General features: G+C 40.8%; 1 long non-coding RNA gene across 1 annotated transcript; it reads left to right on the top strand.

Moving 5' to 3' along the window:
• Positions 1-7: 7 nt before the first annotated feature.
• On the top strand, positions 8-7,146 carry LOC109307644. The gene is made up of 3 exons (XR_002100334.1): positions 8-136; positions 5,996-6,123; positions 6,576-7,146. It is a non-coding gene; the product is annotated as an uncharacterized LOC109307644 (long non-coding RNA).
• The last annotated feature ends 11,432 nt before the right edge of the window (positions 7,147-18,578 follow it).

Below are 18,578 nucleotides of genomic sequence, written 5' to 3'. Positions count from 1 at the left end.
CCGCCCGGTGTCCCCGCTGCGCGCGGCAGGGCGCTCCTCTGGCGACGGAAACCAGACCCAGAGCAAACCGCGACCGCCCCCTTCGACCGGCAGCTCCGGTTACCAAATCGGGCTTTCAGCGGACCTGTTGCACCAGGTACATCTTGAGGAAAGACTTTACATTTTCCGCCCGTGTTTTAACTTCCCACATGAGTCTGTTATCTCTTGTGGGGGGAGCTGAGCAGTTCTGTGTAATGACTGCCATCCTAAGTCAGGTATTTACTCTTCATTTCATCCAGGAAGTGCTCAGCCTGACCAAGGGTTTTTAAACCCGAAAGCTTGCTAAAAAAAATTCTTTTCCAACTATTTAAGTTGGTCTAATAAAAGATGTCTAATTCACCCAAAGAACCGTGTCTGTTATCCTGCTAGTCAGGGATCCAGGTTGTTGCCTTTCTCTCTAGACCAACACAGCTATCAGGACTCATCGTAGTGATGATAGACGTAGTGGAGATTATTTTTATTAGGCCAACAAGACTTTTTTGCAACAAAAAAAATTATTGATTTGCAAAGCTTTCAGGCACCAACACCCTTCATCAGGCATCGGAGAAAAAATGGTCAAAGTTCTCCTGGGTAGAAATGAAAGTTCGTATTTCTGGTTCATTAATGCTAGTAAGGATTTTTATTCTGGAATTACTAGGAAGTAGGAAGGAAATGAGGTCCTTTTGAAAGATAGTTGCCAAATTCAGCAAGGTCTCTGATAAAAAAATAAGCTATTAACATGAAAAGTTATTAGAGCTGCATGACCGCCGCAAGATCCTGCCTCCACCTGCACCTCCTCCTTTTTTGGGGAACTGAGCAGTCCTGTCTAATGAATGCCATTGTGCTAGTCGGGGATCCGGGTTGTAGCCGTATTGGTCAGAGGAAAAAGCAGTCAGGACTCGTGGTAGAGATGGTATGTTATTAGACCAACACGATTTTTGCAAAAAAAAATTCTTTAATTGCAAAGCTTTCAGGCACCAACACCCTTCATCAGGCATCGGAGAAAAGATGGTCAAAGTTCTCCTGGGTAGAAATGAAAGTTTGTATTTCTAGTTCATTACTGCTAGTAAGGATTTTTTTTCTGGAATTACTAGGAAGTAGGAAGGACATGAGGTCCTTTTGAAAGATAGGTGCCAAATTCAGATAGATCTCTGATAAAGATAAAACATCAACATGGAAAGTTATCAGAAAAAGTCACCCGTCTGAGTAGTCACAACGTTATGACAAAAAAAAGTCTCTGGGAAGGAAGACTCCTAGTTACGCAAGTTGCTGCCTTTGCCTACCAAGATTTAAATTCCGGTAACTGGTTTCTCTCTGTAGAAAGCCATGTCTTTTGATGGGAAGGTGGAACTAAAGGGATCTTGGATTTTTAGTCCCATCTGAGCTACTAAATCTTCATATACTTAGGGCCAAATCAAAGACAGTGAAGTGCCTAACATCCTTTGGAAATAAATGAAAATGAGGTACCTAAAAAGGAACTATGTAGTTAAAAACCTCCTAGGGATCTGAGCCTTAGCCTCTTCATATATAGCAGCTCAAATGAAATCCTGGGTAAAAAGGATGGTTTTATACTGAAAACCAGATGCACCCTTTGAACTGGGTAAATCATGTGCATGCAGGATTTCTCAAAAGGGCCAGTGTTGTTGTTGAATAAGGCATTTATTAGACTTTTTACCTATCAGGAATATTGTTTCCTACATCTGAAAGATGTTGTGGAAAAGGAGTAGCATAAAGGTGACAACAGCTAAAACAGGGTTCAAGGATGGGAAGTATACTATTAAGGTGGCAGCAGAAAGCAATAGAAGAAACTTGGAAGAGAGAAGTTTGTCACATCAGGGAGGCTTTCAAGCTCTGGAAAGTTTCATAATGTGTAAAAATATAAGAAAGGGGGGGAACCACAAGAAGTTTCATGTAAATAGTTATAAATACTGCATCAGTTACTGCTCAATACAGAAACCTAAAGACAGGTATAAATATATACAAGAGATACCTGGGTTTCCATTACACTAGGGAATTCCTACTTGCGCCACAGTTCACTTATAAAAGTTTTTTTGCTTGCTATAAATTCTCCAGTCTAGGCAATTATTAGTTCAAATAACTCGCTTCTTATTGTGGAAAAGTCACCACTTTCATTCTTATACTTGTATAGCCATTTATGCCCATAAAAACTTAATTGTTCATCACTGCCACCAGTATAAAATGAGGGGTCAATTCAGTTTGGCAACACTTTACAAAGGAAACACATTTAAATGACTGTATAAACACATAGGGTGCATTTGCACATTGCCCTATGGCAGTGTACCAACTCGCTATGTCACTGTAGCAATCACACGTGTCTACATGTGATCATGGTGACATAGCAGTAAAATTTACCTGTGCGCTGCATGTGTGGCGCAGTAATTGCCCATACTGCCAAAAGGAAGTATTAAAGCACAGTGCTGTAGCAACGCTGCCAAACAGTGATGTGTAGATGTGCTGATACGGCAGTAGAAAATTAAGCCTGGAAAGTGTTAGTATTAAAAGGACTCTTTTGAGTTGAAGTGCATATGCAATAGGGGTGTGCAAAACGGGCTGTATTCGATTCAGATTCAGCCTAAATTGGGGACAGTGATTCGATTCGTTGATTCAGATCACTGTCCCTGATTCGAGTCAGTTGAATCCAAATCTGAAGATTCAATGCCGATTGAGAGAATCAGCCATTTGGCCACAGACATAGCTTTAAATGTTTTTCCTACATACCTTGAGGTACCAGGCATGGCTCGTGAACACTGCAATGCTGGGACGGATGGAGCATTCCACAGGAGCACGGGGGGGCCCCCCCACGTGTTTCGCGGCAAACCCAGAAGTGGACCAGAAGTACTTCTGGATACCTCTCCAAATCAATTCAGAGAAATTAAAGGGTCTTCTGATCTGATTCAGCTCTGGAGATTCGGCCACCGAATTGGACCAGATCTCCACCAAATCGAATCAGGGACCAAAGCTTTGTACAGCCCTAACGTGCAAGTCTTTCTCAGTAACAGTTCATTATAAAACAAAGACTGGATCATCAATTATGGAAGAAAAACATGACCAAATTCTGCTAAGTTAAAATTCTTAAACATCTGTGGCCTTATTTACTCCTGTAATTACTCTCAGATGGATTTAAATTATTTTTAAGAACCTCAAGAAAAAAAGCACAGAACTTGTTCTTCTCTTGAATGTTTTGATTCAAAAAACAAACAAGAAGGGCTAACAGGTTTAGGTTACTGTCCCTTAAACTTAATGTAGAATTTTTATCAGGTAATTTAGTTATTTCTCTTTCATCAAATTATGCTTGGAAATCAAAAGTCTGAAGGACGAGTAGAAACAAGTTAGTGCTCTTTTCCAATCTAAATACTTTTATTACAGGAATGTTACAATTGCCTGTACATATCACTTGTTAGACAATATTTGCAATGTCTGCTTATTAGAACAAGACATGGAAACAAATTAATTAGATTTTACACTGAGAATTTATGTAGCAAATATCATCTTAAATATTCCTGTGCAAGAGGTTGCTTAACACATGCCCCTTTAGAATTTAATTTGAAAGTAGTGTTCCCCAGATATCACAGAGACATTTTAATATCAGTTTTTTCCCTACCACCAGTTGATTAATACAGACTTCATATACACATTCTATTATGTTTGAAGATTTAAAAATTATTTTTCATATTATAGTAGCTTTTACAAGAAAAGAAAATAGAAAAATACGTTTAGAAAGGCTCTTCTGGCAACAGGTTAGCCCATGGTCTTTGTAGGTAATATAAAGCTAGTTGCAGTAACAGATGGATCCAATATTTTATACATTTCTCAGGAGAGAGAAAATAATCTACCAGTGAAAAGTCTCAACTTCTTCAAATTTTACCATGCATGAGGACATTTTACCAGGCAGAAGACTTATCTTTACCATATATTAAATGAAAATATTGATTATAACTATTCTTTTCTGGAATCATGGACAAATCATGTATTTGACAACTAGCAAATGCATTTCTTCAATCAGGAGAAAGTTGATAGCTCTGCTAAAAATACTGAAAAAACTTCTTTATTCTGTTAGAAAAATGAATTCCCAGGTTATGTTATTACCATTAAGAGTTGTGAATCTGTTTCCTTAACAAAACCATATATGTCACATAACTAAATCAAACTACTCACAGTTTGAGAGCTGTTAAATTACTGAGGTCAGTAATAGCATCCTTCCAATTAGAAGGTAGACTCTGTTTTTAGTACATCCCAGTGTTCTTGACAATTAATCCTGCATATAATGATTGCCTTCCCTAAAACAGCCTCTCATTGGCTTTTTAATGGGCTGCTAGAGTGTTTGAATTGAAGTAATTACAGTTTAATGTGCCACGGTAAAATAAACGTCTCAAACTATATAGCTTTGTTGTAATGGTTGAATAAAAGTCATGTCTTCAGAACTTAGTGCACTATTATTACTTAATAGTTCAGAAAATGTATGCATTTTCTTGCTTAAAGACACAAATATAAAGGCCTATGTCTTACAGATAAAGATTAATAAACTATGTTACTATTTCTGATTATTTTAAGCCTGTTGTATTCAGAAGGCTTGATCATGAGGACTGTTAAGATTTTTGTATAAGCATAGAAATTTTAATGTCTTATTTTATGAAATGTTCAATTTTCAATAGATTTACATTCTGGGCCCACTCCAGTGAAGACTTGTATGTGCAAGTTTAACCATTGTACTTATTCCTGCGAGTAACATTTTGCACATGGGTCAGTCTTTGCAGGATTGGACATTGCTGTAATAAAATGCTTTATTCTGGAAAATGCTTTATTTTTGTATAATCATAGAATAATAGAAAAGTAGGGCCAGAGGTGACCACAATAGTTCAGGCAGGCCTCTTGCTTTGAGGGAGAAACAAGTAAACAGTCCATCAGTGACAACATTTTTTCTAACCTCTTATAAATCTTCCAAGATATTAACTTTCATATGCGTTTTAGATAATCTGCTCCAGTACTTATCTGTCTTCATACTTACAATATTTTCATACTGTCTAACCCTAAGTCTCCCTTCCTGAAAGCTAAGCCAGTTCCTTTTTATCCTATCCTTGGTGGACATGGAGGACAGTGAATCACTGTCTTTTTAATAAAACCTTTTGAAATACTTGAAGAGTCATATTATGTAGCCCCTCAGTCTTCCCTTTTCTTGACAGAACAACACTGTTTCTTTCATCCTTTCCTTATAGGTCATATCGTCTTACCTCTTGTTATTTTTGTTGTTCTCACCTGGCTCTAACTTATCTACATCTTTGAAGTGTGGTACCAAAGCTACACGCAGTACTTCAGCTAAGACATTACCAGGGCCAAATAGAACAGGTATTTCACTCCCAAGTTACATATATGACAGTCCTACCAATACATCTCAGAATATTTACTTTTTATTTTGCAACACCAGCACATCAGTGACTGATAATCAATTTGTGGTCCACAGGACCCAGCAAATCATTTTTTTTTTTTTTTGCAGGACTACTACCTAGTCACTTACTCTATATTTTGTATTTAACCATTTCTTTTTATTTTCTTATATTACTTTGTTGCATGTATCTGTGTTGTGCTTGGATCTGGCTTCAAGTTTATCATGCAGAGGTCAGTGGTGTTTGGGCCCACCTCTAGTGATAATATCAGCATGCTGAAAAATTGTTTGGGATTGGGGACCTGATAGACGATTGCAATCAAGCCCACTTACATCACAGTGGAATTGTAAAGCCAGTTGGTCTGCCCAAATTCGGTTTTGTTCATCTAAAATAAAGGATGTACATTTTCAGGTAGGATGAGATTGTTCAAATCAATAGTATTTAGAATGAGAGAGCTGATTCTTGAGACTCTGGTGGTAGACAAGTAGCAGCCTGTTGACATTTAAATGGGTATAAATAAGCATATTATTCATTCTCTCCAAGCACATGATTCATTCTCTCTATCCTTGTTACAGGAGACCTTCCTAATATTTGTGCTCATGTGGGACATCATCCCTCCTTGGACTTGCCTGCCATGCCTTGATGGGAGAAAGTAAAGAATGTACCAAAAGAAAGAAAATCAGCGACTCACATGGGATGATAGGTGCACAGTGTACTGGCCTCCATTGCTGGACTCCAACACCCCTTATATCCTGTCCATGCCTGACTAGTCCATATTCTGGAGATCTGTCTATTCCTATATCTCCAAGTTCCTCACAACAGGGCCCCTCAGTAGTCTTTAGGGCCTTATAGGGGCATCTGCCACCCTTGATTCACCTCTCAGAGTCTCTTATTCCTCCTGTAGACTCTCCAGGTAGCAGGGTCACAGACACCATGAGGACCCTCTTTATCCTGGTTCCCGCTGATTGTCCGGCCCCAGTACCTTCTCTCTGTCATTCGGCTACCTTGTGGCCGCATGGCTGTGTTGCCGCAGGTTCCACAGCTGTCTCAGTCCATAGAGCTCTACACCTTCATGTAGACTGTCACAACCCTCTCGGTTGCCCTGCAGCCCTCTTTCTGGGGGCTCTTACCTTCTCTGTTGTTACCTTTTTATAGGTCCTTCCAGCCATATGAACCAGTCAGGGATGTCCCCAGCACCGCTGGTTTCAGATGCCTTTAAAACAGCCCGTCGCAGGATGATGTCAGCTAGCTTTGCGTCCATCTCTAATGAGCAAACTCACCACGTTTCTTCTTCCAGAGCCCTGTTACACTCCTTTGTCATCAGACAGCCACATACGGGAAATGTTCTAAAAACTGTGGACACTTTAAATTATTTCTTCTTTGCTTTCTGAGAATTTTTCTATTTCCTAAGGTACTTTTACAATTATACACAGTTGCAAAATAACTTTAAAAAATAAACAATCATTTGTTAAAACTGGAGTTGCAAATTTGCAAGTTGCAAATTGGGTAGGATTGTTACATGAAGCTATTACACACACACCACTTTGTGGCAGTTTGATTAATTTGTGTCTCACTTAGATTCCCCATTAATTATGGGTAACTTCCTTTCCTTCATGAGCTGATTTTGCAGCATTTTTCTTCTCATTGCTTTACTAAGCAAACCTTGCTAGGCTGTAGAGTAATTTGACTGTACTTGTATATCTTTGAAGAGATCTCGGCCATAAATATTTCAAGTTCTCATCTTTGTGGGGGACCACTATTAAAAAGAAATGACTGAATGCCTAAACAGCCTTTAAAAATTCTGGCTAGCTTGAGGCAGAAGGATATAAAACTTTAGTGAGAGTACTGTTATTACAGTCCAGTTCCATTGCAAAATTCCTTGTTCTCCAAGGAGGCGAGGTAGTTTAATAAACACAAAAAGAAGTAGACAAAGAGAGGACAGCTCAAATATATTTATTTGCTTACACATCTGCATAGTCAAAAATGCAAACAGACTCATGCAGGAGCCAACCTACATATTTATCCCACAAATGCAAATGGCCTACACCAGGGGTGCTCAACCACCAGTTGGTGGGCCATATTCAGTGTGCAGAGCCATGTAATTTAGCCCATGTAATTTGGCCTGTGGGTGCAAATATTTGGCAGTTGGGGCACACTGGCAATTATCACTGCTACCAGTTCCACACAGCCAAATTTCCCAGCCCCACATGTCTGCACATTTGGCCTTGGCTGGGCTAGCACGACACCTCAGATCTGGCCCATGGACAGGATAAGGCCCATGGACAGATCTGACACTGCTCATCCAGCCTGCAAGCCAAAAATGTTGAGCACCACTGACTTACACAATGTCCTGTAAGTGCCAAAAGCTCCAACTAAATCTGACAGAGCTTCTTCCAAAAATTCTAAATATTCTTATGCATTTTCACTTAAAAAAATGTTGCAGAATGGGGGCAATTACAATTTTAGGATCAGTGGAAAACAAATTTACTTTAATAAATTAACTGGTGATCAAATGAATCACCCAAGTTATTAGTTAATTAATCACCAGAATCAGGCAAGGTATTCTTGGGCGCTGTGTAAGCAAATAAATGTATGAGAGTTGTCCCTGTCTTTGTCTACTTCTCTTTGTGTTTATTAAGCTACCTCCCCTCCTTGGAAAACAAGGACATTTGATATAGAGTACTGTTATTATAGTCCACTTCCCACTAAAAAGTTTTATATCCTTATACACACTTATGCCTTAAGCTACCCAGAATTTTTAAAGGCTGTTCAGGCACTCAATCCTTTCTTTTTTTAATAGTGGTCCCTCACAACGTTATTCTTTTTTAACGTTAAAAATGAAACCTCTGTTTTTTAAATTTGTCTGAATCTGCTGTCTAGGCTCAATAAGGCCCACTTTGTTATTGTAGAGTGAGGATATAGTTCAGCGAGGAGTACTTGACAACAACTTGCTATTTAGAATTCTGACAACTGTGACTGGCAGACATACCACAGGGTGATGAAGCAGCATGTTTTAAGCCAGTAAGCTTACTGTAATTCAGGGAGTAATTTGATTAATGTTTAGTGCTCCAAGGAATTGCAATCATGATCAGCCTAGACTCAGGTCCACGGATCAGATCTTAAGCCAGTAGTCTCCAGTCTTTTTAAGTAGATCACCTTTGGCATTTAAAAACAACCCAAGATCTACCGTGTGCCTCCACTTCCCCCCGCCTAGCAGGTAAATCTGTGGTGAGGGAGGAGGGGAGGGCAGATGGAGAAAAAAATTATTTGGGGGTGAAGCTCCCCAGCAGGTGAATCCCACCTGGCTGGGGCCCCACTTAACTTACCCCTTGCTCCTGCCTCTGCGGCACTGTCCCTCACTGTGGGGACCTCGATCTAGCCCTTGGGCATTCCCTCCCCCCCAGACTGACCTGCTGTGCTGGGGCACGCACACGCATGCACACAGCCCCCCATCCCAGCCTTGGATTGGCTTCAAGAGGCTCCAAGATCTATCAGTGGATCGGTGACCATTGTCTTAAGCCATATACTTGAGCTTCCTTTCTGTCCATGGCCAGATAGCCAGCAGATTGCTTTGGCATCCACTTAGTAACATGATTCAAGCAGGCATGCCTAGTCAATGAATTACTGCTTTTCATTGGCTTACACCCTAGTCTATGTATCCTATATGTCATGCTAGCAAGTAGTTAGTACATATTCATTAGTATTCTCCAGGTTCTTCAATATATGATGAAAAACACACACTGCTGTGTCTTTCCTCTATAAAGGTGCTGAGCAGATTAAAATTTTGTATTTGGGGGGGGGGGGTCACTTTTCACACAACTGAAAATCTACTTTGAATGGAACCTGGTAGCTGTTAAATTTGGCACAGCAACCCACTCAGTGGTTAGAAGAAAATGCATCAGATTGCAAGTACTTAATCTAACATTGGGTTTAACAGCAAGGTTCAGTTACCAATTTAATAACATAGAAACAAGAAAATTGTCTGCAAATAAACAGCAATTTTGGTTCTAGCAACGATACCCATTACATACAGTAGCACTAAAAGTCAACCATTAAAATGTCCGTCAGCCCTCTATTGTTTGTTTATGGTTTTCTATGCATACCATACTTGATTTGCAACACACATTTGCAAGGACATGAAAGAACTGCAACTTGTGAAGTAACTAACCATTCAGAGGAAGTCAATGTACTGAAAATAAAATATGTCTATTTTGGGAATCACAGAGTTATTGGTTAAAACATATCATTAACAAATCAGTTTGAAAACTTATACTTTAACTCAGCAGAAATAAAGAAGGAATCTCCAAACAAGATACCATAAAACAAACCAAACTCATAGGTCATAATTCAGGATCAGAGGAAACGAGACGGGGAAGAAATATTAACCCTCAGGGTCATAAGATAAGTATTCTCCTTATATTCAAGTAAATACAGTTTGTACATGGAAACAGAATAAAGTCCAAAGCAGTACTACATGCATTCAGTGCATTTAAAGGATTAGCTTCTAAAAGCTGAACATAATCATGAACTAAAACAGCTTATTTGAAAAGAATATATATATTTTAAAAAAGGTGAATGACGACTAGAAACTCTTCAAGAATATTTTATTAAATTCCCCCAAATCTACTAAATCCTATAATTGAGTGAGAAGGTTACAGAGTTTTAAAACAAAACAAAACAACCCCCAAAAACTAGAGACTGTGTTAATGAATTTGTGTGTGCCCTTTGTTTTGTTGGGGAACCACTGTTTCTTACAGAGGAACCATGGCAGTACTGTCAAGCAGCAAAAACTCTGCCTAATGCAGACAACCTCACTCTTAAGTACCTCAGAGAAAATGAGGAAGCTCTAGTATCTAAAGTGATTGAAAGAATTAATGGAAATGTGGTGTCTAGTTTGATTTTTGATCCCCTGATGTGTTGGATTGCCCGATTCTTGGCCTTTTGTTTTCGTTTTTTGATTTCAAAGTCAAAAAACATGCATTGTTTTGTGCAGATGTGACATTCATCCCATTTACTGACTGCCCAAGCATCCAAGCAGCAATAAATGCAATGTTAGAGATGTACCAACTGACTTGGGAAAATGTGGCCAGCTCTAGAGTCTGCCTCCTATATGGCTAAGTTTTCACAGGAGATAAAACTCAATCACAGACCAGAGCTAATGCTAGTTATTTGCCCTGTTCATTTAATTCTTGTGGCACTATCACCAGCCACAGCTAGTGAAGAAATGAGAGACACAAAATCTTTTGTTGTTAGATTTGGGGCTGTTTTCAAACATGCAAACAAGCTGAAGGCTTTGTTTTATAAAGTGCAAGACTACTGCAAACTTGACAACTGGTTACCAACTCCTGTTGTGCCACATCGGTGGATGAGTTTCTGCCTGGCTACATGTCATGTAAATAAGGCATGGACTGTGGTAATGCGTATTTTGATCACCCTGAGTTTGTTGGTGCTAAAGCAGAAGAAACAGGCAAATAATCTCAGTGACCGCCAGATTCTACGCACCAAGGTCACGTTCACTGTTGAGAACTTGAATTCGCTGTCTGAAATGTGAAAAGCACTGGAGTTCGCCCATGCTGCCGCCAACATGACATTTTCTAATACAGCAGTTCACCATGTACCAACAACAAAAATATCATCCGAATTGAACACAAAAGGTGCAACAGAAACATTTGGTGAGAAAACGCAATTGTTTCTTGAAATCCTTTCAACCTTGGAACATGGAAGAACCAAAAAAGCTTTCAAAGACTTCAACACTGTTCTCTGCAAACAATGGCAGGCAACTGTAACTCATAATTTGAACCCCAAAGTGTTTGGCACCGAAGATTCTTTTTGGAATGTCATTCAGGTGTTGAACCCCTTTCTCAAAGTGAATTTTGCAGCAGACTATGACCACTATGCCAGAGCGTATCAACCATTTGCCACCAAAGAGAAATTTCTCATCTTAAAAGTGAATACACTACCTACATGAACATGCCTATCCCTGGAAGTGTGAAGCTGGATGTGTTGCCTTTTTGGAATACCCACCAAGACACACTTCCCAACTTTACTAAAGTTGCACGACAAGCTCTTGAGTGTATTTCCCCAGATCAGTGGATACAGAATGCTTATTTTCAAAATGACTACAGCCAAGAGAGCAAGAGGCTCTACGTGAGTGAGGATACACTCAAGAAAACCATGCAAACCTATGCGAACCAGGATTTCTAGAAAAAAAATATTAGTTTTGAAGGAACACAAAAATTATTTTTGTATATAAAAAGTTTAGCCTAACCTTACTGTTCTTTGTTCTTTTTCTTAATAATTCAAAATCAGTTTATAAAAAGCTAAGTTTTTACACAAAAAAAATTTAAGAAAAATAAATATTATTGGACAAAAGTTGGACGTAATTTTTCTTTTTTAAAATCCTCATTCATGGATACTACCATAGGGAGTTGCAACAGAAGGATGGTGGTAACTTCTGGAGAGTACAACTATTTCTTTCTGTAATATAAATGTAGAAACCATTTAAACACGAGTATGAATTGTTAGCATACTAAAAAATACACAGGTTACCCCTCATTTATGTGGGTTCTGTATGGGCCATTCATGCCAGTTAACAGGGATTTGAACTGAAAAACGGGTGTAAATCAGTAAAAACTGAATTACTTAAAAACCCCAAACAAGCCAGGGAATTTATTACCCAAAAAAAAAAAAAAAAAAAATCAATAAAAACTGAGAATGTGGAACACTACTTATGAGGAAAGACTGAGGGAACTGGGCTTATTTAGTCTAAAGACGAGGAGACTGAGAAGCATTCAGCTACCTGAAGGGGGGTTACAAAGAAGGTGGAGCTGGGCTGTTCTCAGTGGTGGCAGATGACAGAGCAAGGAGTAATGGTCTCAAGTTGCAGCAAGCAAAGTTTAGGTTAGATATGAGGAAGAATTTTCTCACTAGGAGGGAAGTAAAACACTGGAACAGGTTCCCCAGAGACGTGATGGAACCTCCATCCTTGGAGGTTTTCCAAACCTGGCCAGACAAAGCTTTGGCTGGGATGATCTAGTTGGGGATGGTCCTGCTCTGAGCAGGGGGTTGGACTAGATCAGTGATTCTTAACCTTTTTTGTACCAGGACTCATTTTTAGACATTGATGGCTGGTTGCCCCTCATTCCCAACCCACTGGCCCCCACCCAGTGTGTGGGGCAAGGTGTGGGTATGTGAGGCTTGGGGGCCCCCAAACAGCCCCTTGCAGACTGGAACTCTAACAGCCTGCAAGGGAAAAGCCAGTTTCCCATGTTTTTTCCCTTTAAAGTAGAATCCATTGTTAAAGTTTGTTTGTGACCCTTTCACATATTCTTGTGACCCACGAGTTGAGAAATGCTGGACTAGACCTCTGGAGGTTCCTTCCAACCCTAACTTTCTATGATTCTGTGCTCCATGCCAGAATTGGAGCTGGAGCTGTCATGATAGTGTGCGCCGTGCCAGAACCGGATGCTGCTGCTATGACACAAGATGTGTTCGCGTCAGGAGTTCCAGCTCTAGTATGGGACATGCTGCAGGAGCTGGAGCTGCTGCTGTGTGCACCAAGGGGGCCCAGAGCTACTGCCACCCACCTGCTTCAGGCTGGAGTTGAGGCTGGTACTGCTGTCATCCCTTAGGCTGGATTTGCCCTTGAAGAAGCTCTGCAGTCCGGATCTGACCTGGGGCAGGGGATGAATTTGACACCCCTGCTGCAATGCATTCCTATTAAAGCTGCTGTATTACATACTGGATGTGTCTACACAAGATGCTTTACTGTACACTAGAGCTAACTACTGCACAGTAAGCATCTGTGTCTACATGTGCAAATGCTTACTGCATAGTAATTGGCTGTAATCGTGAGTAAATTTGCTACCTGCAAATACTACTGGCATATTTATTTGTGATTAGTAACTGTGCATTAGTAACTCTGACAGGGAGCAAATGTGCTCCCGAGCAGCAGGGGGCAGAAGATTGCTCCCTGCCCTGGAAACTGCCTGCTGCCAGGGTGGGCTCCACCACCAGAGTCTGGGCAGGGAAAATGCCCCCCTTCTCCTGGCAGCAGGGAGCTCCCAGCCCCAACTCTGCAATCGCAGGGCCAGGGTTGGGAGATCCTTATCTTCCAGCCAAAGCCCCATGGTTGTGGGACCAAAGCTGGGAGATCCTTATCTCCCAGTGCCAGCTCTGCTGTTGTGGGGTCAGCACTGGGAGATCCTGATCTCCCAGCCTAAGCCCTGCAGTTAAAGGGCCAGTGGTGGGAGATCCTTATCCTAATCTCCAAGCACCTAATCCCAGCATCTTTATTCTAATGTCCCAGCACCTTCCCTGCAACTGCAAGACTGATGCTGAGAGATAAGAATCTCCCAGCCCTAGTCTTGCAACTGCAGGGTTTATGCTGGGAGATAAATTAAAGATCTCCCAGTGCTGGCCCCATCACTGCAGAGCTGGCACTAGGAGATGAGGAGCAATGCCCAAGGGCTAAGAAACAGCCGTCTCCTGGCCGAGGCTGGGGCATTGCTCTCCTTGGCTGCTGCAGGGGCTGGTTTGCAGGACTGCAGGGAATGGAAGTAGTCTGCTGCTAGGAGCAGCAAATCTGCTTCCATGTCACTGCATGTGCACATGCTTGCCCAGGAGAGTTTACTCTCGAGAGTAAACTGCTCCCATATTATTCAAAGGTATAGATACATCCACTGAGACATACGGCTAGTGGGTCTCACATCTCAATAATGAGTTGTTTGGTTCTGACAACTAGCCAGTACTTCAAGTGCTTTCAGACAGTAGAAAAAATATTTGATGGTCTTTTGCCTCAAAAAATGTAACAACTTATTAAAAATGGAAACCTGGAAGCAAAGATGCAAAGCAAGTTAAACTTTCCCACTGGCACCTTAAATTTCTGCTACTCAGTATGAAAAGGTTTCCATAGAAACTGTCATGCAATGTAACCGTGCTACTTTTGAGATATAAAAACACTTTATAAATGCGTCACAGTGAATTCTACACATCTTTCTTGTTTTCATGGAAAAGAAAAAGCATCTACTCTCCAGTTATCACTGTTTTCCAGCTGACATCACAACTGTAATATATTTTGGCTTATACTTGGAGAAACACTTTTGTTAGCATGGCTGTAATCTAAATAAATAAAACAGAAATGTCATTTTGCATAATTGGATCATATCATTGCTTCTTTTGTATACATTTTGGGGCAATATGAATGGACCTGACAGAACATATCAAACAATTATCTGTCTGGCACTTCTAGACATGCACTGGTCACATCTCCGGTGATCTGGGGGTCATGACAGTCCCAGGCATGCATTATGACGTAGACCTGGGTGCTTAAGTGCAAGCCAGATCTGGCTATGGGGACAGGTCATCCAGCCTGTAGGACTCCCTATGGGTCTGAAAATATGTACAGAAATGAAGTCTACTATTTATTGCATATGTAGGCTGGGATTTTCAAAGATGAAGAAGGAAAGGTGGTCCAGTGATTCCTGCACTTTTCTTGAATTCAGGAGACCAAGTCCCTCTACCAGACTTCTGAAGTGAAGTCTCCAAGTCACTTAGAGCAAGGTCCACAAAGGCACTTGCATGTGTGTTGTGACATTGGGTATCAGTGCTACTAAGATTTCACAGTCTTGAATTAGCCACTTAAGTTCCATATACAACACATGGAGGTGTGCAAGTCAAGATTTGTAGGGCCAGAAATGAGAAAGAAGGGACACAACTGTTTCAGCATTTTACCCAATGAGGTGGCTGGGGCCTTGTCCATGGAACCCTGTTAATTTGAATTAGATGTGGTCTGAGTCCGTCTAACAAATCAGGCCCCTCAGGCAGCTTGGGAACACCTAAGTTTTAGGATCCCGATTGGGCTTAGTTGTGAGATGGCTGCTGAGTTTCTCAGCCAAGGCGAGATATAATAGAACCATCTTACCACAGCACAAGTATACATACACAACTGTGAGGCATGCAAATATTATGGTATTGAGGGCCCATACATATACAAGACAGGACAGCTACCTACGAGTTAAGCATTCAACATCTATTGAATGTCCATGAGATTTCAGTGCCTAACTCTGGCACTTTGAAAATCCCAGCCATAGGTAGTGCAGTTGAATATAATTGCCTGGAGACTGAACAAAATCTCAACCAAAAGTACTCTTTGGCAGTCCCTTGAAGTCAAAGATGAAGTCCATCAGGGTTGATTGGTCCTCAGGTGACTGAGGAGCCTGATTTTGAATGCCCATGTTTTTCGGCAGAGGAGGAATGGTGTCGCGCAGGGGAGTGGCATTTGGATCCTGAAGTTGGTCTCCTTGTCGCTCCTTCACCGCTGCCATTCCGCCTTGGTATCAAGTTGTTGGGTCTTGAAGCGGCATGTGCCTTGGTGGACCAGGTGGTATCACACCAAACAGTCAGCAGCTTGCTCCTCCCAGCCATTGGTGTCAATGCCTCCATGCTGGAGGATGACCTTGAGTGCATTTTTGTCCTGTTTCCTTTGGCTGCCCTTGGAACATTGGCCAACAGAGTTGAGAGAAGAGAATCTGGCAAGGGAGGTGGTTCTCAGAGATCCGGATGCAGTGGCCCATCCATTGGAGTTGATTTCTCAAGAACGAGGCTTCGATGCTGGCGGATGCAGCTTCATGGAGGATGCTCGTGTTGGTCCGGCTATCCTACCATTTGATCCCCAGGATTCAATGCAAGCACTGCTGCTGGAAAGATCTCAAGAGTCTTAATGTGGCATCGGTAGATGGTCCAGGCTTCACTGCAGTAGAGGAGGGTGGTCAGCACAACAATCTTATAAACTAGGACCTTTGTTGACTTCCGAAGATCTCTGTTTTCAAAGACATATTGTCACAGCTTGAAGAAGTTGGCACTGGTGCAGTGGTGCTGGACTTCTTCATAGATGGCAGCCTGTTGAGGGAGGTGGCTGCCAAGATATGGAAAGTGCTCCAAGAGTACTAGTCTGCTAATGGCAGTTAATATTGCATAAAAACTTTATGCCCATGTAGTCTGAGTCCCTTTTCCCTTACCTTAATCAAGATACTTCCTGCCTTTGCATTAATTTTTCTAATTTGATAACGTCACTGCATTATTTGTCACTGCATCATCTTCAACAGTTTCAACACTTGAGAAATCTCCTCTCCATAATCATTTTACCTTTCTTCCTACAGTCACTGACCTCACTATAAGCAGTAACACTAAAGACCGCTGTTTTGCGAGTACTTTGTGAATCCTCTTCTGTTCTCATTTTCAAGGGGGGTATAGATAAAAATTTTATAATAAGCCATTAAATGTTACAAGGCACATCATAATTTACCCTTCTCCCCCAATTACGTTATTATGAAAGCAATAATTTCAACAAATAAAAATAATCTTCCTTGATCTATTTTGAAGCTATCCATTCTGAACACACAAACAACCCTAGGTAGACTAACAGGCTTCTGCGCAAAAGCTATTATCATACAATGGCCACAGAAATCAATACACCTTACTCAGTTAAAATTACTGAAAGCATTGAGGTAATTTAATATCCACAAACACAGATAAAATGAAGCTCGTAATATCTTTAGTACTTAGCAGGCTTTCAAATTTAATTTTCATGGAAGAATGGAAAAAAGTATAATAAATCTGACTGAATTGACAGATTCTCATTAAAGGAAGCAAGCAAAAGGCAGGAGGATTACTGGTAACAGCTAAGATCCCATGGGATCCAGGGAACTAATTTGGCTTGAACCAATAGCTCATTGCCTGGCTTGCCTCCCTCAGTCAGCAGCTTAACTTGGTAACTGTGGGGATGACAAGTAAAAGGCTGTAGCTCAGTTTTTCTGGGTAAATTTTATCCAGAAAAGACTTTTTGTTAAATATCCCCATTCCATTTCTTTATTCATTGGAATTTTTTTAAGTAGTAGTTAAGAAGTCTTCTACTGAATAGATTGACCAGCAGGTTATTTCCTTCTGGGCCAGGACCACTTTAATCTCTATGAGAAATCTGGATTTGGAACTGAACACCTGCACAGTCTGCAGAACATGAAGCTGTGCATCCTCTCCTCCTACTATAAAATAAAGCTGTAAAGACATAGCCATCTAAACCAGTTAAAGTAAGAATGAGAAAAGCTAACCATCATTACCTCCCTTTCTGGAAAGGTCAGTTTAAAGGTTAGGACACAGGACTGGGCATTGTATAGATCAGGGGTAGCCAACCTCTGGCATGCAACAGAAAACAAAGCAGCAGATCGGGCAGGGAAAGGGGATCAGAGTGGCACTCAGGGAGGATGCAGGACTAATTTGTGGCATGCCTGCCAAAAATCTGGCCCCCACTGGTATAGATACTTTTTCCTCTACTCCTGTATGTAAATCTAGGACAAAATGCATGTGAGAGCACTAAAAATCACCATTCATTTGGGAAGGATGACAGACACCATACAACTGCCTTGATTGCCAGTTGTGACATGCAGTCTGAAGACAGGCTTGGAGACTACTATATTACCGTTATGCATAACGGTTGTCTTACCTGTTGGTTGTCTGGCTGTAAGCTAGCTATATATCCAGAAACTCTCATAATGAAGAGTTAAAAGTCTGACAAAATATCTTCATCTTCAAGGTATCCAATAGCAGAACCTCCAGCTGTTCCCATTATTGCAAGCATACAATATTATGCAGGCTTTGGAATAAAAGAAGAGATGGAGTGAAGTCCATACACCTTGACCTCTTACAGCAGAGTAGTTTTAAGGTTCAGTGCTAAGGGTTTTAAATTAAGTGGCTAACAAAAGGTCTGAGCAAAAGGCACATGTCAACCAGTACTTCCTGAATGAGGCTTAGATATATTTCTGGCAGAAGTGAATTTCAGAGACTAGGGCCTGCTATTGAGAGCACACTGCTAACACCCTGATGAGAACAGCAAGCAGAAAATTGACTCATTTTCCTTTGTGTTATATGCATTTATACACAACGCTGTCTAATAAAATAATTAAGATTTAGCTTTTTTTCATTATTGTTATAAAAGTCTGCACTAAGTACATTAAAATGACTAAGCATTGATTTCTAGTTCGTAAATATGCATTACAAGATTAACAGATAAATCCATATCACATGTAAATAATTGTTTAATTAGGGTTCTGCTTAATCTGTGTCCCAAAGCAAACATGGCCCAGACGGGGAAAAAAGGGTGCT

This window comes from Crocodylus porosus, unplaced genomic scaffold (genome assembly GCF_001723895.1).
Source record: "Crocodylus porosus isolate Cpor-Errol unplaced genomic scaffold, CroPor_comp1, whole genome shotgun sequence".
NCBI classification, from domain to species: Eukaryota; Metazoa; Chordata; order Crocodylia; family Crocodylidae; genus Crocodylus; species Crocodylus porosus.
Note: the sequence above shows the minus strand (reverse complement) of the source record. Positions and strands in the feature narration are given on the sequence as shown.